Genomic DNA, 20,614 nt, shown 5'->3' on the forward strand with positions numbered 1-20,614 from the left:
TATTTTCTCCCGCTGTGCTCAAAAATTTAACTTTTTTCCGGCTAGCTTGGTGTTTCCGACCACTGTGCAGCGCCTTCGTCTTAGTCTGAAGGCTGCCTCAGAGACACAGCCGCTAAATTTAAACTTAGAATACGAGGAATGGTTAAGAGCACATCCAAGTCAAAAACGAAAGCACACACTGAGAAAAAAATATCGACAACAAAAGCGATAATAATATCGATAGCAAAACTAATAACAAAATCAATACAAACATCGATAACAAAATCAATAAAAATATCGATAACAAAATCGATAACAAAATCTATTACAAAATCTATATAAAATCGATTACAAAATTGAAAAAATCGATTACAAAATCGATAACAAAACCGATAAAATGTCGATTATTATATCGAAAAGTCCCGAGAATTCCAAAAATCTCTAAAATCCCGAAATAGTCCCCAGATTGAGTCTCTGTCTATATCCTTTTCTCTATAATTATCTTTATTTTAATCTTTCTTCCTCAATATTATCGGTTTTAATTTTATCGGTATCCTCATCCTCATATTTTTCTTTATATTGTCCCGTTTCTGCCTTAACCTCGTATCTGCAATAGATGTATTGAAGAGAGTGTAAGAAAAAATGTTTAATTTCTTCCCCTAGGATACAATAAATGGATTTTTTACTTAATGTTTCTGTTTCCACTAACAGTAGTGAGAACTCTCATTAAATCTTTGTTCTATTTTCAAATAGTGTGACGCTTAAACAGCTGTTATAAGTGGTGTTATTAGTTTTCCCAAAAATTGTAGATACGTGGTTAAGGCAGAAACGGGACGATATTTATCTTTGTTTTTACTTTTATGTTTATCATATTCTTCATCTACATATTCCCCTTCACCTTTACCTTTTATAAATATTGCACCATCTGATATTCAAAAGCCGAAATACCTACACATACATACTTTTTGTCTCCTTCTCTCACTTCCAACGCATGCACGTGTTTGCAAAACGATAACGAAGTCATTTTGTATCGGTAATCATTTATGTCCATATATTTGAATCAAATAAACATACTTAGAAGATATCAACCAATACTTCCCATGTACCAAACGAAAGGAAAACTCTTGAATTTTTGATTAAAGAAAACAAAAACCAAAGAATTCGAGCGGTTTTCGAGCATTTTGGTAATAAAAAAAATTTGCAAATTTTTTCAAACTTTTTTTGCCTTAAAATGCTCAATACTTGTTGAATTTATATAAAATCCCTACACGATAATATTTCTATTGCTCCAAAGAGTCTATATCCCGAAAATGAAAGTTATATCTGCAAACCATGAGCTGCTGGAGCACTTTAAAAGCTCAAAATTGACCCCAAAATAGGGCAATATTTACCGTTGTTTCTATGACAGAAACCGCATTGGTTACTTACAGAAATGGATTTGTTGATAGGCTTTGAATTATATTTTTGAAACGCCACACTTTTCTTTCAAACGCTTCATTAGTTCTCGTACAACAAGAGTGTTCGTAAAGCTGTAAAAATTATAACTACAACATTTGAGCATAGCCTCCGTAACGTAAGACGTATTTATTCTACGTCAAAAATCATTCTCGTTGTCCTCATTACTATTACCACGTTCAATACGTTTTAGCTCTTTTGCGAGTTCTTCATCCTATTTATTCTCGAGAGCCGTAACCAATGAACCATAGATCCCTGATTACGAACCAAAGTTGAGAAACTAGATCGCTTTCCTTCAAATATGCCCCAGAGGATTTTCAGCTGTTGAATCCCTTCATCAAATGACCCGGCATGTTTCCGCGAGTTCCTGTTAACTTGTTAAATTTATTCATTTCTTTACGAGAACAGATTAAATGAATCCAGGTATATCCTTAGATGAAAAGTCAAGTTCTCGTATCCATTAAATTGGTGGATCCCGGGTTGTTTGTCCTAACGATGGTAGGACGAATAAAGGCGGATTCATCGTTCTAGATGGATGCATTCGCCGCTCCTTAGAGGGTAGGAGGGTCGTAAAAGCTGTAGTGGAAGCAGGGTTCGGAAGAGCGTAAATAGTTCACTGGACTAGTGGTAAGCTCCGAAAACCCTATTTGTATCACTTATTTAGACTATTCATAGACGTTTGCGACCTGTTTGGCAAGTAGGTCTATCGAAAGAAAGTTTAGTAGGCCATCAGTAAGAACAAAATCTAGGTATTTGGTCTCTTATTTTAGTTCAAGGGTTTTCCCCTCAAAAGTTATAGCATCGAGGTCGGGTATTTTGTGCTTCCTATTGAAAAGCACTAAGCTTGCATTTTCAGTATTTGTTCCCAGTTCTCACTTGCTGCACCATGGGGAAAGTTTGTTAAGAAACCTTGAATTTGATAGGCCAATATTGAGAGGTGTTTACTCGAGATAGCTAATAGAATATCATCGGCGTATGTTATTATCTTCCCACCAATGTCTTTAAGTTCTTCTAGACAGTCTCCTGTGCATTGCAATGTTTCACAGAAGCGGTGAGACTTTTCTCCCTGGGGCGTACCTCTTACCGGGAACCACTTTATTTGCACTTTGCCGGAAGACAGCAAAAGTCTATTCTTTGAAATGTAGTGATCCTCCAGTTGTGCGCCTTAGGGAGTGGAGTGCTGTTTCAACTGATCTTCTCTTATTATAGGCATACTGGACTGCCAAAAGTTTGCTGCCCACCTTGTCTCTAATATGCCCATCTAATACTTAAGATGACAGACTAATCGGTCTAAAGTATTTCGGTACTCATCAAGTAAACAACACATTTATGTAAGTGAAATGATGAAAGTTCGATATTGCTATAGCTCAATATGGTTTGTCACTTTACTCAGCCACACTTTTCTAAACGTTTTAAACTAAAGTTAAATCTCAGCCATATATAACTTTCTAATAAGTAATAAAACTTTATCTTTAATAAGAAACATGTTTGCCATGTGAACAAATGCAGATACACCAAACAGAGTTAACTCATTTATGCAATGATTGACTCAGGTGCATATATGTATGTATGGATTTGTGCGTATGTATATGCACCCTGTGTTTGTTTCAGTATTTTCCTGGCCAATGCTATGTAATTCTATGTAGTTATTCGAATACATAGTATATAATATTTGCAACATCACTTCCGCTAACATAAATGAACACCAAAACGTGTTTAGGATGCGGCAGTGTGTAGCCACGCAATATTTGTGCATAAGCAGGCAAAATGCGGCTACAAGCTTCCTGCTTATAATTATGCAACGTCATTTTCATATTATGTGTTGTTGACTGCCTGCTTGCTAAGGTATAGCTATGGTAACAACGGAATTATTATACGTTATGTAGGCCCCATAAATACATGTACATGGAATACTACATAGAGGATTTTACATAGCCGGCTTCTGGTGCTGGAAGTGGCGGTTGAGCAAGCCAGCACTTTGCAAGGCTCGAAGAATTTCCCTAATGTAAATTTTCCAACGAAAATTTTTTCGATTATCGCATAAAAAGTTGTTGTATTTATATGTAAAGAAAATGAACGGTCTACGTCGCAAAATGTTGTTGGACAATATTTCTGTAAATTTTCATAGAATTTTACAGCCACCAAAACCGGTTTATCGCTAAACTTAACCATTGGAATACAAAAATTGAATTATATTTACGAGTATTTACAATTTTTTACCTGAAAATAAAGGAACTTTCAGTTGCTTGTCAGCTTCTTCTTTTTGTCAATTAAACAAACCTCGCCAGCAATCCTGGCTATCTGCGCAAAGTTATTGCCAGAAGAAATTATGCGAAAATTAATTAACCTATTACTGAAATAATCATGTTTATGCTTTTTCGGCAAAATATGTATTTAGTTTTGTCTTCCCTACTGATGACATAGAAATCGTAGAAACAGATAAATATTCGCATGTCCTGAGCGTGGTATTAAAAAATGCAGTTAATCTTGGAAACATCTGGTCAAAGGAATATGGATATAGTGGCAATTCTACCAAGACAGAGATGGTACAAGAAAGTATACAATTTTTCTATTGAGATACTTAACCTTAGACCGGATACCGAGATGACATTCTAGACAAGAAACTTGACAGGAAGCGAAGTATCGAAGACTGCTCCAGGAAGGATAATACCGACAAACATGCCTGTGTAGGACGGCGAAAAATTGGGAATAAAAGCCCATATATATACTGGATGTAAATAGCTTTTACAAGATTCATCCTCTTCCAAGCGGTCACCGTGTGGTGACCTAATCTAAACAAGACTTCGTCCAGAGCTAAGATTGAACGAGTAAATTCCTCTGTGCCATTTGATTAACAGAAGCACTACCCACTACATGCTATGGAAAATTTCGGGCTGAATTTGGTGCGGCCAGGTTAAATGAGATCCAGCCGTGGAGAAATTTGAGATTCGGACGCGCAATGGTCCTGGAAACTCTACCGGATAATCTACGACATTTGGTTTATACCACTTCTCTACTCTGTTTAAACAACAAATTCTCAATTAGAATCCCAGAGATGACCGATGGAAAGGTGTCACAGATTTAAACCCAGGGTCGACGGTGCTATATATACGTTTGGTTTCTAAATGAAACAGTGAGTAGCCGGATTTACTCTGGCGAACTCACAATAAATAGCAGTTTCGATTGTAGCGTCTGCTAATTATCTGACAGCCAGGCTGCTATTTAATCTCTGAAATATAACGGAACAACGCCCAAAGTAGCCATGGAATACAGAAGGCTTTTCAATCAGCTGGAATTAAAGTACTACTTGACTGTTGTTTGGGTCCTGGACACAGGGACATTCCAGACATTGCTGGCAAGGAAGAGGATGGAATAATACAGACCAACGACGGAACTCAAAGAGAAGGTAAATACCAGGCAAACTGTAAAAACACCTACCATACTACCAGGCAACTTAGGTCAAAAATTATTGTAAAACGATCTATAGTTCTCACCCGGCTGGACCGCGAACCATGACTCCTTTGGATAGGTTAATGTTAAGTATAGCCTTGGAAAATCATTATATTGTTATATTAATAACCTTTGGCCAATGCCGCAAGGCTTATATACCTTTAACGACTAATCCGCATATCTTGCGCAGCTTAGGCCGTTTTAAGATATCCTTTATCACTAGAACGATGATTTTCCAATTTGTGGGTACCTTTTTGGGGCTTGCTGCTGTATGATATGACGACCACAGAAGTTTCTGCCATCCTAGCTTTGCTATCACCGGTATGCAAGGCTAAATCTCTCTATAAGTCGAGAAATGCTTAGAGCATTATTTTACAGTCAAAAGCACCTTGAAATGATAACACCGTGCGCCAAAAACAAAAAATTTTAAAACACCCGAAATAATCGATATACTGACGAAACTATGGGCAGAATATAGTAAAATAACGTTTTTAGATTTGCATTCTGGCTCAGGATTTTTTTTCAAAGGACTTTGAAATTTTAAGGATATGATTAATTCAAAAAATTATTTAAAAAAATCAGAGCATTGTAGAAAAATAATGTGGTTACCAAATGAGAGATAAACTCTTTAGAATTTAAAAACAATAAAGTTTTTTGGTTGACAACAACGAATACGCTTTAATAAATTTTATCTTTTTAAGTTAATAAAGTTTGCAGGAGGAAATTTTATGATGAGGTCGTACGTATATATGTCCTCAACAATAATTAAAAAAAAAAGATATGTATTGCAAATTTTCAAGAATATTTAAGAACAAAATTTGTAAAGGGAATTTTCCCTACCCATTCGTCCTTAAGCACCAAAAAATTGATTTTGTTATAATTCTACAGATGTTTTTTTTTTGTATAATGCCTTCTTTCGGAAGCACAGTACTTTCTTTTTTCGCTCTTGTACTTCGTACTTCGAAGTTTCTCGAATATATTCATTATTATGTGTGTAAAATTTACTACCGCGCGGTGTAATATATTTAAATTCTCTTCACAGCTTTGTACATTGGCATCTAAACTCATAGATATGTACCTACATACGAAAATATTTGGACATAATTTTCAATGACAATACCTATACTATTAATCACATAAAGACGCTCAAACATACATCAATATACACGTACTGATATGCAAAGAGTGCGAACTTTAGATGTGCGCATGTGTAACTTTAACAAATTGCCACAAAAACGTACAGATTAAGGTCAATAGGTTACTATGCAAACAAAGCTAACTGAGTGTCTTGCGGCTTGGAAAAGGTTACGCGTGTAACCTTACATACCTATGTAGCTACATAAGTACATACCAAACATACATACATTGCGCATATCTATCTTGGGAGGGCAATAAAAACGCTCACCTAACGAAGCTAATCAACTTTAAAGTTTCTCCAAATTCACAAAATCTATGCCAACGCAAACACGAAAGGATACAAAGGTACACTCAATTGTCTATATGTGTGTACATATTTACATGCTGGTGTGATGTATGTATACATATGTGGTATGTATGTACATATTCATAAGAGTACTCGTTAATATATACATATATATGTATGTTCAGATGTTTGCATATATGAATTGATGTGCACATGAATACGAAAGCCGATGCCAAAAACAATTCAAACGAAGTACTTGTAACACAAATAACAAAAACAGTGATCTAAATAGCTGCAACAAACACACCTAATTCAAACAAGTTTTGCAAAATGAAAATAGAATGGAATTTTTTGTTAGCATGTATGTTTGTATGTATGAATGAATATCTTTACATGCATATTTACAGGTATCTGTTAACGTATGTACTATGTACTAGTATGTATGTATGTAGGTAAGTCTATATAAATGCGTGTGAGTAGGTTTTAGCACAAACAAGTCTTATTTGGTTATATTTACACACGGCTGCAGGCAAATAACCGCAACTTTGGCAACAACAAAATGCAATAAAAGCTATCGGCGTTACATGTGTTTCAAAAGAATCGAATAATAACTGTAGCTAAGGGTTTAAACAACTGAATTCTCCAGACCATTAGGGAGATAAAATTGATATTGCGGACCACGGATTTGTTTGAAAAAAAAAATAAAAATACAAAGTAAAATAAACTTAACACATTACTAAGTTGACATCCTTTGTGATGTCTACTTTAACGCGTAAAAACGAGTTCCAACTGGCAACGCAAAGGACCTATCGGTCAATGTGCGGCTCAACGTCGGCCTTTACAACATAAATATGTAAATACAAACATTTCAAATTTTTACTCAGAATTTTTAGAAAAATTTTAGCTACGAAGTTTTATAGCGCATTAAGTTATAATAGGATAAAATGCAAACAGCTACGAAATACAGTTGATTTTTGGTAATTTTTTTTACGATATACAGCCTTTTTTCCATATAAAAAAATGTTCGAACATACTTTGCGTGAAGAAAAAATGCGGGACACCGCCAGCAAAAAGAATTATTAATATGCGAGGGTATTTGTTAGTCACTTGAAAAGTTGCACTTTATCCTAAAATTTGAGTTAAAAGTTTGTACCTAATACTGTTTGCGCCAATTACAGGGGGGAATACAACTTTTTAACATTGCTCGTAAGGTCCTATCGATGATACTGTGTGAAAGACTGAAGCTCTTAATGAACCAACTCTAACTGGCCCTAATTAGTTCATCCTCGGGTGTGGCAAATCGACCATTGAACAGATTTTCACAGCTAATTAGGTCCTGAAAAATACCTTAGATCATAACAAACGTCTTGTTTCGTTGACTTTATAGCCGCCTCTAGGACGAGATGTTTAAATGTATGATCACAACCTTAAACCCGCCAGATGTGGCCGGGAGCTTATTATCGTTGTAACTATTAATGGAATCCCAATATTCACAGATGCCTTCGAATTGGAATAGGTTTTTGCTTGTTCTCTCATAAATAATTTCTGCGAGAGTGCTACGGACCCCCAGATTACTGCAGTGTTTTCCAAGCTAAATGCAATTCCATAAAAACTTATAAGTATGATCCAACTATCTTTGTCTTGTCTAAACTTGCTTTAATTAATGACAGTCATGCTGCTATCAAATCCTTAGGGACGGTAACGACCAGTTCGATGTGCTCTCCGGAATACCAAAGATCCTTACAAACTATTCGAAAACATATAATCTATATTTACTGGACCCCGGGACACAGTGGTATCCCGTGAAATGAAGAAGCGAATGAGTGTGCTAGAAAGAGATCAGGGATAGATAGATTTGGCCCCAGTATACAGTGACATCACCGGAAATTGCAGGGCTGATGAATCGGCTAAGCAGGGCATCTCGAGGCCATCACCTTGAACAATGCTTGCTCGTGGACCGATAGGATCACAGTCGGCTCAGAAAGTGCTGGCCGCAAATCCCGCTATGCTAAGTTGCAAAACCCTTCTGGCCAGGTGTTGACAGCTTCTCCAACTGACTAAGTGCCAGCTCTAGATTCTTAGAGGTGTACTAACCGGACATTGTCCTGTATGAACTCCCGCGCTGTGGCCTAATATCGTCAAGGATCCCTACTGTCGCAGTTTTTTGGAAGGAGGGACTCATCTCAGCACTTCATTAGACTAATTTAAAACGCCGCGGTGTGCATTTCATCAACACTCCTGAACATCTCTCCGGGGTGAACTTTAGCTGACTGTCGAACTTTGTTCTGAGTACCCAGCGCTTCTCTTAGTCGAACACAGAAATCCACTAGTTACCGTTCAAAGAATTTGTATAATGTGGTAACATAATGCCCTAGTGAGTCCCACGTGAGGTCTGCGACAAAAACCGAACCAAACCTAGGATCAAGAAAATAGTTCACATTGTAAAACACCGCCTGCGATTCGTGACTTCACAAGCTGTAAAGTCAGAACAGCAGGTGAAATTATCTGCATATCTACGCTGTATCGCGCGCTCACTATGGGCACTCCTCGATGAACCATGAATAAGGAGGTTGCTAAGACTCTTAAACGTTAGGCTTCTAGCATTAGTACTAATAGGACGCTGGACCACTACTCACCTAGCCGACAGGTTTGTATCGCCGTATAACGATTTCTGCATAATCTGTAGAAATGAAGAATAGATACATATAATTTGTCCAACATTTACTTTGTGAATGCAACGCACTACGGAAAAAATGCCTGAAATTTCTGGGGGATCACTTCTTTGAGGGCATAGACAGCTCCAGAAAACTCCATTAGAGGATCAGCTAAGATGCTAAGCAACACAATGTACCTAAGCGGCCTCAGAGTGAACTTTTATCCGAGCTGCTCGCACAACATCACGTAAAAGACACCTTCTGAAATATCCGTATATCATACTGAGTACGCTGTCAAAGCTATTTGTACTTCTTTCGACCATACTAGTTGCCACTTATGGGTCTCTGTCCTTTGTAACATTGCTTTGCTTAAGGGAATTTCGGTCTGAGTTCGCATTCGAATTTCATCTAATATAGATACACTTATTAAAAGAACAACTATGTATGTATTCACACTAGATATCCACGCCAATGCAGATGGCATTTCGTAAGCAACATTGCCAAGATATATCGGTCGGACTAATTTGTTAATGTATAAGCATTTTTTGGGTGCACGCATGACCACGATATAGCAATATGGACACGTAGTTATTAGGGATGTTAATTTTTCAGCCTTTTCCGATCCCGGGATTCTCGGTATGTCGTTATCACAATACCGGGATCCTAAGATTAGTCCCGGGATTTAGGTCTTCATTCGTTTTCAACAACTTAAATCGAAAAGAATTGCTTCTATATTGTTTGAGAAGCTCTCCTACCATAAAATAAAAATAAATTAACGGGTTTGAAACCTAGGTACTTTTTTATTTAAAGTGGCGATTTTATTTTTTCTATCTGACGTCAGGATTTATTTTAAAGAACTTTGTAATTTCAAAGATGTTATAAAGTCTAAAAATTATTTTAAAAATTCAATGCAATGTAGAATAAAAATATGGGTACCAAATGAAAGAGGAAATTTCTATAGATTTTGGGATTCACAAGGACGAATAGGTAATATTTTTTAAGCTGATAAAGTGAGAAGGACGAAATTCGATGATATTATCGAGTTTATATATGTAAGTCCTTAACATATAATTTTGTCAAAAACAAATATATATTGCGAAATTTCAAGGATATAATTTTAAAAGGACATTTTCAATACTTACCAAATATAGCCAATAATGGTCAAGAAATAAAGTTTCTATTATTGACATCAGTGCTAAATACAGATCCCGAAAATCTCGGGATTACTTGCCAAGAATCCCGGGATTTTTCGACTTCAAATAGGCCGGAACCCGGGATCCCGGGACTAACAGTCCTAGTATTTGTGCACCTATGTATGTATGTATGTATGCATAAACGTTGGATAATTTACTAATTAGGGTAATATTCAACGCAACTAACCATTCATATGTACATACATAGTTGGATAGCAGATACATGCGCCTATCGTAGTTGAAACTGCTCCCGCTGGTAATACATATATATGTATATACATATTTACTTCATAACCAATGTATATGTGGTTTGGTAGATTATGTTGCTGCTACTGATTTGTTAGGTTTTAGTAGATATCATTGCCGACAACAACAAAATCACCTTGTGCTTGCTACTCAGTATTTTTATTGTTGTTCATTTGATCAGTAGGTAAAAATTGTTCTTATTGTTGCTGTTTTATTACTGGCACTCGAAGCCTCATCTCCGCAATGTTCCGGAACTGCATCTAGGGCTTACCCATTCTCCTGTGTACCTTCATAGCTCGCCCAATTGTGCTCGATATGTCAGGCTGCTTTTAGGTTTATTTGTTTTCTAGTCTGTTTGCCTACTCGATTATTTGGTTTGCCTTTGGTTTGACTGCGCTCAATAGCCACACTGCATTGCCTATATCTTGCTGTGTATGCTAATATGTTTGTGTCGCTTACGTTTTGATGGGTAACATGCCACAAGCACTTGAGCGAGTGCCAAATCGTAGTAGTTTGCACAAAAGCACGTCACAAACAAATGGACAGATAGATGGAGTAGGGACGCACTTACACGTCCTTGTATACGTGTATATATATATGTATGTGCATGCGTTTGTGTTCATACTCTACAGAAGCAGAGTCAATTACATAACGTGATATACACAATTGTTAGAGTACCCACATATGTACATACATAGAAAGTTGCACACTGGGGCAGCCCCCATAAAGCGGGTGCTCAAAATGTTGAATATTGATTTTTTGTAATGTCTTATGCTAAGTTAATTTTATTTTATTATTATGTAAAGTATGAATAATTTAACGCATTTACGACTTAACGCATTGATGAGCATACTTTAACACATACGCGACCAAGTTTTTATAGAGTCTTTCCCCAGCTAATTTTATTAAAAATAGGTAAGTTTATGTTACATTATAATCAGGAAGAACAAGTCTTTTCGTTTGAGGATAGCTTTATCAAGGAATTCTCAATACTTAGAACTAAATTAAAAGCGGTAAAATATACTAACAGCAACAATGTGTGTATTTGTTGTAATTACTAGGAAAACAGGGTAAGTCATTTATATAGAGATCAGTTAGATAGTAAAATATAGGAAATAAATACAAAAAATTACGTTTCAATGTAAAACATAATGGGATATGTGCATGGTCCAAACAAAGTTGAAATAATTTCAGATCTCTGACAACACTATTTAAGACAAATTTTTTCAAAAAAGTTTTAGTTTCGTCATTGATTTATAAAATAAGCCTACAGAATATCGAAAAGCAAGTAATGAATCTAATTAAAAACATTAATTAATTAAAAAAATATGCTATACTTTTATAAAAAAAATAATTAAAGTAAAATAAATGGTCAAAACTTTTTAAAATAGTTATGATAAGCATTATTAAAAGATTTTAAGTATGCAGTTTTGTAACCCATTCAATTGTAGTCATTAAAGTGCAAGTTTGATGTAGCTAGGACATACGTTTTTCCATACGAAGTATGTTCGAGGATTTTTTTTTATATGGCTTTGAAAAAATATTGTTCAAATTTGTCAAGTTTGGAAACGCATTTCTCTAGCCAAAAAACGCTAGTAACCTGTAAACTTTTCACCTAATGTAGAATTTAATGGGGAATAAACCTGCGTTTTTATTTTTCCAAAAAAGCATTTTTTAAAAATTGAGTTTTGGGCACGCTTGGCCCCATTGTGCGCCGTTGCCAGCGGGTGGTGCAACCTTTACTGAGGTTGGGAAAAATTTACCCACTTAGCGTCCTGCTAACTCATTGTCGCTTTAAGCTTTCCCTTTTGCTGCTTCAAATCCATTATCATGCTTCATACTTCTTTACAGCAGAAGTGATATACTCGTATACTACTTATATACATACAATCATATATTTGTACGTGTCTATACAGTTATACGAGTGCCAGTTTTTTTTTTTTTATTTGATTGGCTGGCATGTGTTTGTGTGCCAAGCGGAAACGCTATTACCATAACTCAACGAGTCAATGACTTTTTGGTGTCGCTGATGTTCTTTATTATTAACAGCTACCACCATATTGGCTGTGCTACTGCTTCCAATTATAGCTGGCATATATATATATATATATACTCGTATTCGTCTGAACGCCGGTAAGTGGCAGCATCCCCATGTAAGCACTGAATCATCATCCAAACAGCGCAAAAGTCGACAGTACATATTATGCTGCCACAAAAACACATCAAACCAATTCGCAGACTTTGCCCAACAAACAAGCCAACTACCAACTAACGAAGCATGCAGACAAGCAAACATGTGGCCGCTGAACCGCTTAAACGTCTGTCAGTAGAACCGACGCAAATAAATTTACAAATGAGCACGTTCCTCGTGTCTTGATATTAGTGTGGGCGTATTTGCGCGTGTGTGTTGGTGTTCAGATTCTGACTCTTACCTATAGTTTATGCCGCCCTTTTGCGTGTGGGGTTTGCCTAAGCGCGTTGATAAGTGTGTCAACAGCATCAAGACGTTGCTCGTCATGAATGCCGCGACTTAAAGTTTAAAAATAAATTTAAGTACGTAACTGTACATGTATGTACGTACTACCTACTACATTTTGTTATATAGCGGAACAACTACCCCCGTCCTACCAACCAATTAGCCTCAGTTGCTTTCTCCTAAAAGACATGAAGAAAACACTGCTTCGGTATATCAGAGGAGTTAACAAAACGAAGCGGCTTCTGAACAAAAAACAAATTTGCCTAGCACCAACCAGGTAAATGCGCTAAGACTATCATTCATAGCCTCATTTTAAAATTTGAGAAAGCTCTGGAGTCTAAAAATATAGCAATTTGTGCCTTCATTGATATTTCGTAGGCTTTTAATAACACATATATTATATAATATATGATGCCTTGTTAAGCAAGGGTATATTTTAGGTAAAGTATGCTGGACAGCCACTGCGTGGCTTAGCAGATATCATTAAGGTTCTTAGCGTTACCAGATAAACTGCGCCCCGTTTTGCAGCTAATCACTGCGTACTAAGAGCAGTGTTGAAGAACATCGCAGTCCTTTTGGCAAACTGGAACATCTGGTTATACTTTACTTTGCCGGCGGCTTCCACTTCCTTAAAAAGAGTTAGCATCAAAAAAATAAAAACACAAAAAAGTTTTTTTTTCTAATAGCGGTCGCCCCTCGAAAGGCAATGACGTAAAAGTGTAGGTCCCTCCCCTTTGTGTGACAAATTGGAGGAGAAGCTCGGCCAAACCCTAACATATGTGTAAGCGCCAATCTATTACAATGGCCAACAAAAATGGAAATACATTTTGTTGCGGCAAATGTTAAAGCTGTTTCTGATAGACTTTTTGATGCTGATTAAGAGAAAGTACAAAGTTTCCGTCAGCTACAGTTTTTGAGAAAAATGAGATCAAATTGTCAAAAAATCGCGTGTTTTGCAATATTTGAGAAGCTCTAGAAAAGAAACAAAAGTTTATGGAATCTTCAACTTAACGGATCTGTCACCTTTTGTTTCTTTGTCTAGGGCTTCTCAAATATTGCAAAATACCTGGTTTTTCTCAAAATCTGGATCTGATGGAAACTCTATACTTACGGATTCTTAATCAGCACCAAAAAGTCCATCAAGTCCTAAATGGCGAACGTGTGCGCGATTTGATTTATTTTATTTTGTTCGCCATAAATCACAAACGTGCCCACAGACGGTAAACTTAACGCCAACAAACGGACAAATCACGTCATGTGTGCACAGCTTTACACCCATATAGTGGCATTTCAGTTAGCTTAATTATAAAAACTAAATAAATTTAAAAGAATTGGAAACCATCTTCAAAAACTTTGTCGTTTAGCAACTTTTTTGAAATTCCTTCGTTTGACACCAATATAGTAGAATTTCAGTTAACCTTAAACTTAACTTAATGAACCCTTTTAAATAGGTGGCAATCCCATTTAAAATAATTTTTAGAGTTGAGGGTTTTTAAACAGCTTTTGTTTCATACCTGTTTTTCTTTAGCGGCGGTCGGTTGGTTGGTTGGGAGTAAATAGGCAAAGTCAACGGAAATAGTGCAATGGAAATGATGCAACGGAAATAGTTTGGGCTAAAACAACTGCTTCTTGTGTGTATGCATATGGTATTAATTTAACAAAAATTTGCTAATAAAAGGTTAAAGAATAACGCGTAGAAAAAGGCCAATACAAGAATGAAAGTAAAGGTGACATCGATATTTATCGATTTTGTTATCGATATCTATCGTTTTTGTTATCGATTTTTTTTTATCAATATATATTGATTTTGTTATCGATTTTGTAATCGACATTTTTAAATATATTGCAAGCGATATTTTTTATCGATTTTATTATCGATATTTTCACCGATTTTGTTATCGATGTTTGTCGATTTTGTTATCGATATTTATCGGTTTTGTTATGTTTGATTTTTTTATAGATTTTGTTATCGATATTTTTATCGATATATTTGTCGATTTTGTTATCGATATTTTTATCGATTTTGTTATCGATTTGTTATCGTTATATATGGATTTGGTTGTCGATATTTCTATCTATTCTGTTATCAATATTTATCGATTTGGTTATCGATATTTATCGATTTTTCATCAATATCAATCGATTTTGATTATTTTTTAAGGCCAGTGTTAAAATTTCCTATTGGGTTATTGGTAGAGCTTTCCGGCCGGTATATTAAAAGCCAAACTGCGTTGCCTCTTTCTCCTACGCGTTTCGGCGTACTTCACGCCTTCATCAGTTACATATGACTGAGAAATATACATACATATACATATACACATCTTTTTTATCACAATAGCACTTGCATATTATATTAGTATACCTATTTACATAACAATAGAGACAAAACATTGCACTGCACACTTTCATTTGACGATTTTGTTATCGATTTTTTATCGATGTTTATCGATCTGGTTATCGATTTTGTTATTGATGTTTATCGATTTTTTCTCGATTTTGTTATAGATATTTATACCGATATTTTTATCGATTTTGTTATGGACATATTTATCGATATTTTTATCGAGTGTAATAGATTTTGCTACCAGTATTATTATCAATTTTGCTATCGAAATTTCTATCGAATTTTCCATCGATTTTGTTATCGATATTTTTATCGGTTTTGTTATCGATATTTTATTAGATGTTGCTATCGATTTGTAAGATAAAAACGACGATAAAGGAAAACAGAATAACATAAATGTAATTAGAACGCACAGGGGTAGAGGTAGGGATCTAGATAGAAAAAAGAAAAAAAATATAACCTTAACCAAAAGCATATGTATGTATGTAGGTATGTATATTGAAATGTGCAATTTGTAAAATTAAAAAAAAAAAATACTTCCAAAATTTTGATGATCCATGCAAGGGTGAGGTGTATGGAATTAGTATTGAAAATGGCATATACGCTACAGTGAGTTGGAGAAGTTTTCGACGACAACGCAACATCCAAGGAAACACTAAATACCTGCTAGAAAAAAATAATTAAGAAGGAATTCTACAAAGAGTTTGGCTGAAAAATCCATATTAAATAACGCACAAAAAATTGGTTTTGCTCGTTAAAATAGTTTGCTTTGGAAAATGTAACTTCTTTTTTTGTAATGTGTAGTGAAAAACAAAATGTTTTATTTTATTTTTGAAAACAAAAACATTGTTTTCATAATATCAAGCCACTTCTACTGCTTTATATGTACAGAGTACTATGAAATGTTGATTACGAAATTTACTCATAATGTTCATTAATCATAGAGCAAATTAACCAAATATTTTTGTTTTTGATTAATCAAAATTTTGATTACTCGAGTAACTGAACTTTTGAGTAATCATAATTTTCAATTAATCGAATAATTGAGTTATTTACTTTATGATTAATTAATATTTTGACTAATCAATTAACGCACAGCCCTACTGCAAACTGATTTAAAAAAAATTTTGATAGGAGAAAATTTCTTTTTCATTTCTTGTGCGTCATTATACCCGAGCGCACTTGTGCACAAGGGTATATTAATTTTGTTCACATAACGGTTGTTTGTAACAGCCAAAACGAATCGAGATAGATATAGAGAAATGTATACATAAATGATCAGGATGAAAAAAGAAATCGATTAAGCCATGTCTGTCTGTCCGTCCGTCCGTCCGTCTGTCCGTCTGTCCGTCTGTCCGTCTGTCCGTGTACACGATAACTCGAGCAAAAATTGAGATATCTCAACGAAATTTGGTATGTAGATTTCCCTTAATCCAAGGTAGGTTGGTATTGAAAATGGGCGAAATCGGACTTTAACCACGCCCACTTCCCATATAACGGTAATTTCCAGAAATACGAAAACTGCGATATTTTAGTAACTACTGAAGATAATTCACTCAAAATTGATATTTACAATAACTTTTAGACGAAAAATAAGAGTATTATAAATTTTTGGAAAATGGGCGTAGCCACGCCCACTTATGGTTACATGTGTATATCTTGGTAACCACTGCACCAATTTCTTCCAAACTTGGCACGGTTGTTGCCCTTCGCACAACATACCAAATGGCCGAAAATTTATAAAATCGCTCAATAACCACGCCTACTTCCCATATAACGGTAATTTTCAGAAATACGAAAACTGCGATATTTTCGTAACTACTGGAGATTATTCACTCAAAATTGATATTTATAATAATTTTTAGACGAAAAATAAGAATATTATAAATTTTTGGAAAATGGGCGTAGCCACGCCCACTTATGGTTACATGTGTATATCTTGGTAACCGCTGCACCGATTTCTTCTAAACTTGGCACAGTTGTTGACCTTGGTACAGCATAAAAAATCGCCGAAAATTTTTAAAATCGGACAATAACCACGCCCACATCCCATATAACGCTAATTTAGAGAAATATAAAATCTTCGATAAATCAGTAAATATTGAAGCTAATTTATTCAAAATTGATGTTTGCAACAATTCTTTGCCAAGAAATACATTTATGGTAAAATTTTGGAAAATGGGCGTGGCACCGCCCACTTATGATCACATATAAGTATATCGGTAACCGTTCTACCAATGTGTACAAAACTCGGTGTGGTTATTGTGCTTGCCAAATATAAGCAAAACCTTGAAAATTATTGAAATCTGACTAAAATTACGGCCGCTTTTCATATAACGGTAAATTTCAGAAATGCTTGAAACTTCAATATTTCGAAATTGAAGGACGCCAATTTACTTAAAATTGATACACCCGGCTTACCATCTAGCAGAAGGTTTCGGAAAGAAATCTGAAAAAACATATATTTAATACTTGCGCCGGGTATTTAATGTTCGGCTCCGCCCGAACTTAGACTTTCTTACTTGTTTTATATTAATTTTTTCTGTTTTCCTTGAGAGTCTAAAATCAAGGTAATTTTTCAACCAAAAGAAATAATTAAAAATATTCCATGTGATTTTTTTTACACCTAACCTTAAAATTTTTATCACAATTTTAGACTGTTTTCTCAGAAGTGTTTACAGCCTACTCAATTTTAGTTTCAAGTGGCTAAAAATAACCGTTAAGTTTTTCGAATTTTTTTGCCGAATGGGTAGCGGGAGCACTTTAAAGGGGAAAATTTTAAGTAAAAGGGTAATGGGAATACGAAAAATTTAGGTACTTAGGCGGGTTGGGTAAATAAGCGGGAAGGTACTTAAGGGACGGATTCTCTCCAGATTACATTAAAATATTCACGGTGTCTAAAAATATTGGTTACTTAAGCGGGTTAGGTTCTTAAGCGGGTTTCACGGTACATATATCTTCCAGTGTATATGACTATGTTAAGAAAAACTAACTTGCCAAGACTCTTTTTTTCATATCAACAAAACAAAAATTATATAGTAGTTATTATTTAATCGAAAAAGAAAATAAGTACAAGGATAATTTTTAATGCAAGTAAAAATTTTATTTTACGTACGTTCACATTTTCTTTCATAATTTCTATAGCACGTATATGTACGAGTGTGTGGTTGGTACTTGATTTCAAACCCCAAATGGTTGCATATCTTTAGGCATTTTTTGAAGTCTAGAAAACAATAAGTCTGATGAGGAGATGTGGTGATCTCCGAAATAGCTGCCGTAACTTCTAGCGCTTAGGCTTTGTTGCTTTTGCCTTTTTTCCTAATAAAATAATCGTGGTACAAAGCTCATTAAAAATATTGAAATTAAATGTTAATAAGCCACAACAACACTGGAAAAAAAATCATGAAACGTCTTTTTTTCTTCATTTGGTTCTTGATTTATGATTTCTATTTAATTTATTGACTGATTGAAATTACTTGATTTCAGCATGATTTGCTTATAAATGAGTCGTAAATACCGATAAGGTGAGTATGATTTTACCTAAAACCAATATAAATGAAACTTTATACAAAATTACGATTTTTTAATCTCAATCTATAAAACATTTTTGGGTATGCTGTTTTATAGCTCCCACAATTTTAGTCCGATAAAGTGCAATTTCCCAACGGCTAAAATATCCCGTTGATGTTTGAGATTTTTTTTTGGTGACGGATTTTTGGACTTTTTTCCATATAAGCATGAATTTCTTATGAAATAAAATGCGGAAGACTGTTGGCAAGAAAATTTCAAAAAATCAACGCCAGTTTTCGTAAATTGCACTTTTTATATAAAAAAAAACGCAAAAGCAGTCCCCAAAAAAATTCTCAAAAATCGATGTGACCAAATCATAAGACTAAAATTGTTTGGGTTATAAAACTATGGGCTATAAAAATTTGGTGATTTTTCCAAAATTTTGTATAAAGTTGGGTTAATATGTTTTGGTTTTTTGCTGGGACGGTATTTCTATAAAAAAAATAACAAAAAAATTTAGCTCGTAAGATATTAGATATCTAAGAATATTAAAAAAAAAGTCTACACGTTGTCATTGAGTCACTATATTTTAAAGCATACAAGCATTTTAAATCTTTACAGAACGCGAAGCATCAATCGAGTTTGGTTACTAAGACACACCGTTTTATAAATTAAATTTTTAAATTTTTTTCATTTTTAATTTTTATTAATTTATTAATTTTAATTTTAAATTTTTTTATCATAAATGGGCAGTGCCATACCCCTTTACCAAAATTACTAAATTATCTTATCTTATGCTGCAACTCCTATAACCAACTATCCGCAATTTTTCTTCCGTATTTGCTGAACAATTTTGGTTTTTGAATTTAAAGAAAATATCTCAAACTTGATAATGAAAATTAAAGCTTCTGTTGCTATGGCTTTATTATTTATTTTAAAGCTTCGGTATTTTGCTTTCAAATGTAAGCGGAATTCTTAAAATAGACGCAGAAGCATTACTGCTATCTCGGTGCGAGTGCTAAACCTGTTTGATTTGCTGCTTGGTTATTATAAAAAAAGTTAAAATTTTTAGTAGAATTTAAATATTTATTTTTCATGTTTAAGCACTCTCACTTGCATCAGTTGCTCAACAATTTCTTTTTTGCATTGTCAGCAATGGTGTTTGTAAATTTTCTTGACTACATAAAAATGCCTTGTCCCGCAACTTTTTTACTGCTTTGCGCCGCCCTCTGCACAGTTGCCGCTTTTCAATTTAGCCAACGTTCAGCAATTGTCACTCTGCGTGTGCCTTTTAAAATTCCAGCAGCTAAATTTGTCGCTATTCACTGTAATTGTTGTTGTCAACAACATAAATATGTTTGCTCGTATGCGTGTACGTCATATTACATAGCATAAAGTTGGCATATTTCTTATCTTAATAAAAATATATGTATGTATATATCGGCCCATAAATGTATGTATATATGCAGAAGGAGCATTAAAAAATAATAACTTTTTCACTCCAAATTGCCACATTTGTTGGCTGTATTTGTTGGCTGTAGTTGTTGGCCATATTTGTCGGCGGAGGCGCAGCGGATTTGTCATTTGAATGCTGTCGCATTAGCCCCGTTTGCATGCGGCTCGCACACGTGCGCTCTGCCACATTGTTGCCTTAATGTTATTGCCTTTGTTGCAGCTTTTTTTTTTGGTGATTGTGCGGTCCTTCCGCTCTCAAATGGATTCACGTACACTTTAGCCAAAAACTAATTTATTTTGTAATTAAGTTTTTCCCGCCAGCCTCAGCCTCAGCCTCAGCCTTAGCTTTAGCCTCTGCTGCATATCTGTTGGTGTTGCTAATGGCTAACCATCACCAGCCAACCTTTCCGCCTCTTTGTGAGACTAATG

This window comes from Rhagoletis pomonella, unplaced genomic scaffold (genome assembly GCF_013731165.1).
Source record: "Rhagoletis pomonella isolate Grant_MI unplaced genomic scaffold, Rhpom_1.0 Rhpom_scaffold_00010, whole genome shotgun sequence".
Classification (NCBI taxonomy): domain Eukaryota; kingdom Metazoa; phylum Arthropoda; class Insecta; order Diptera; family Tephritidae; genus Rhagoletis; species Rhagoletis pomonella.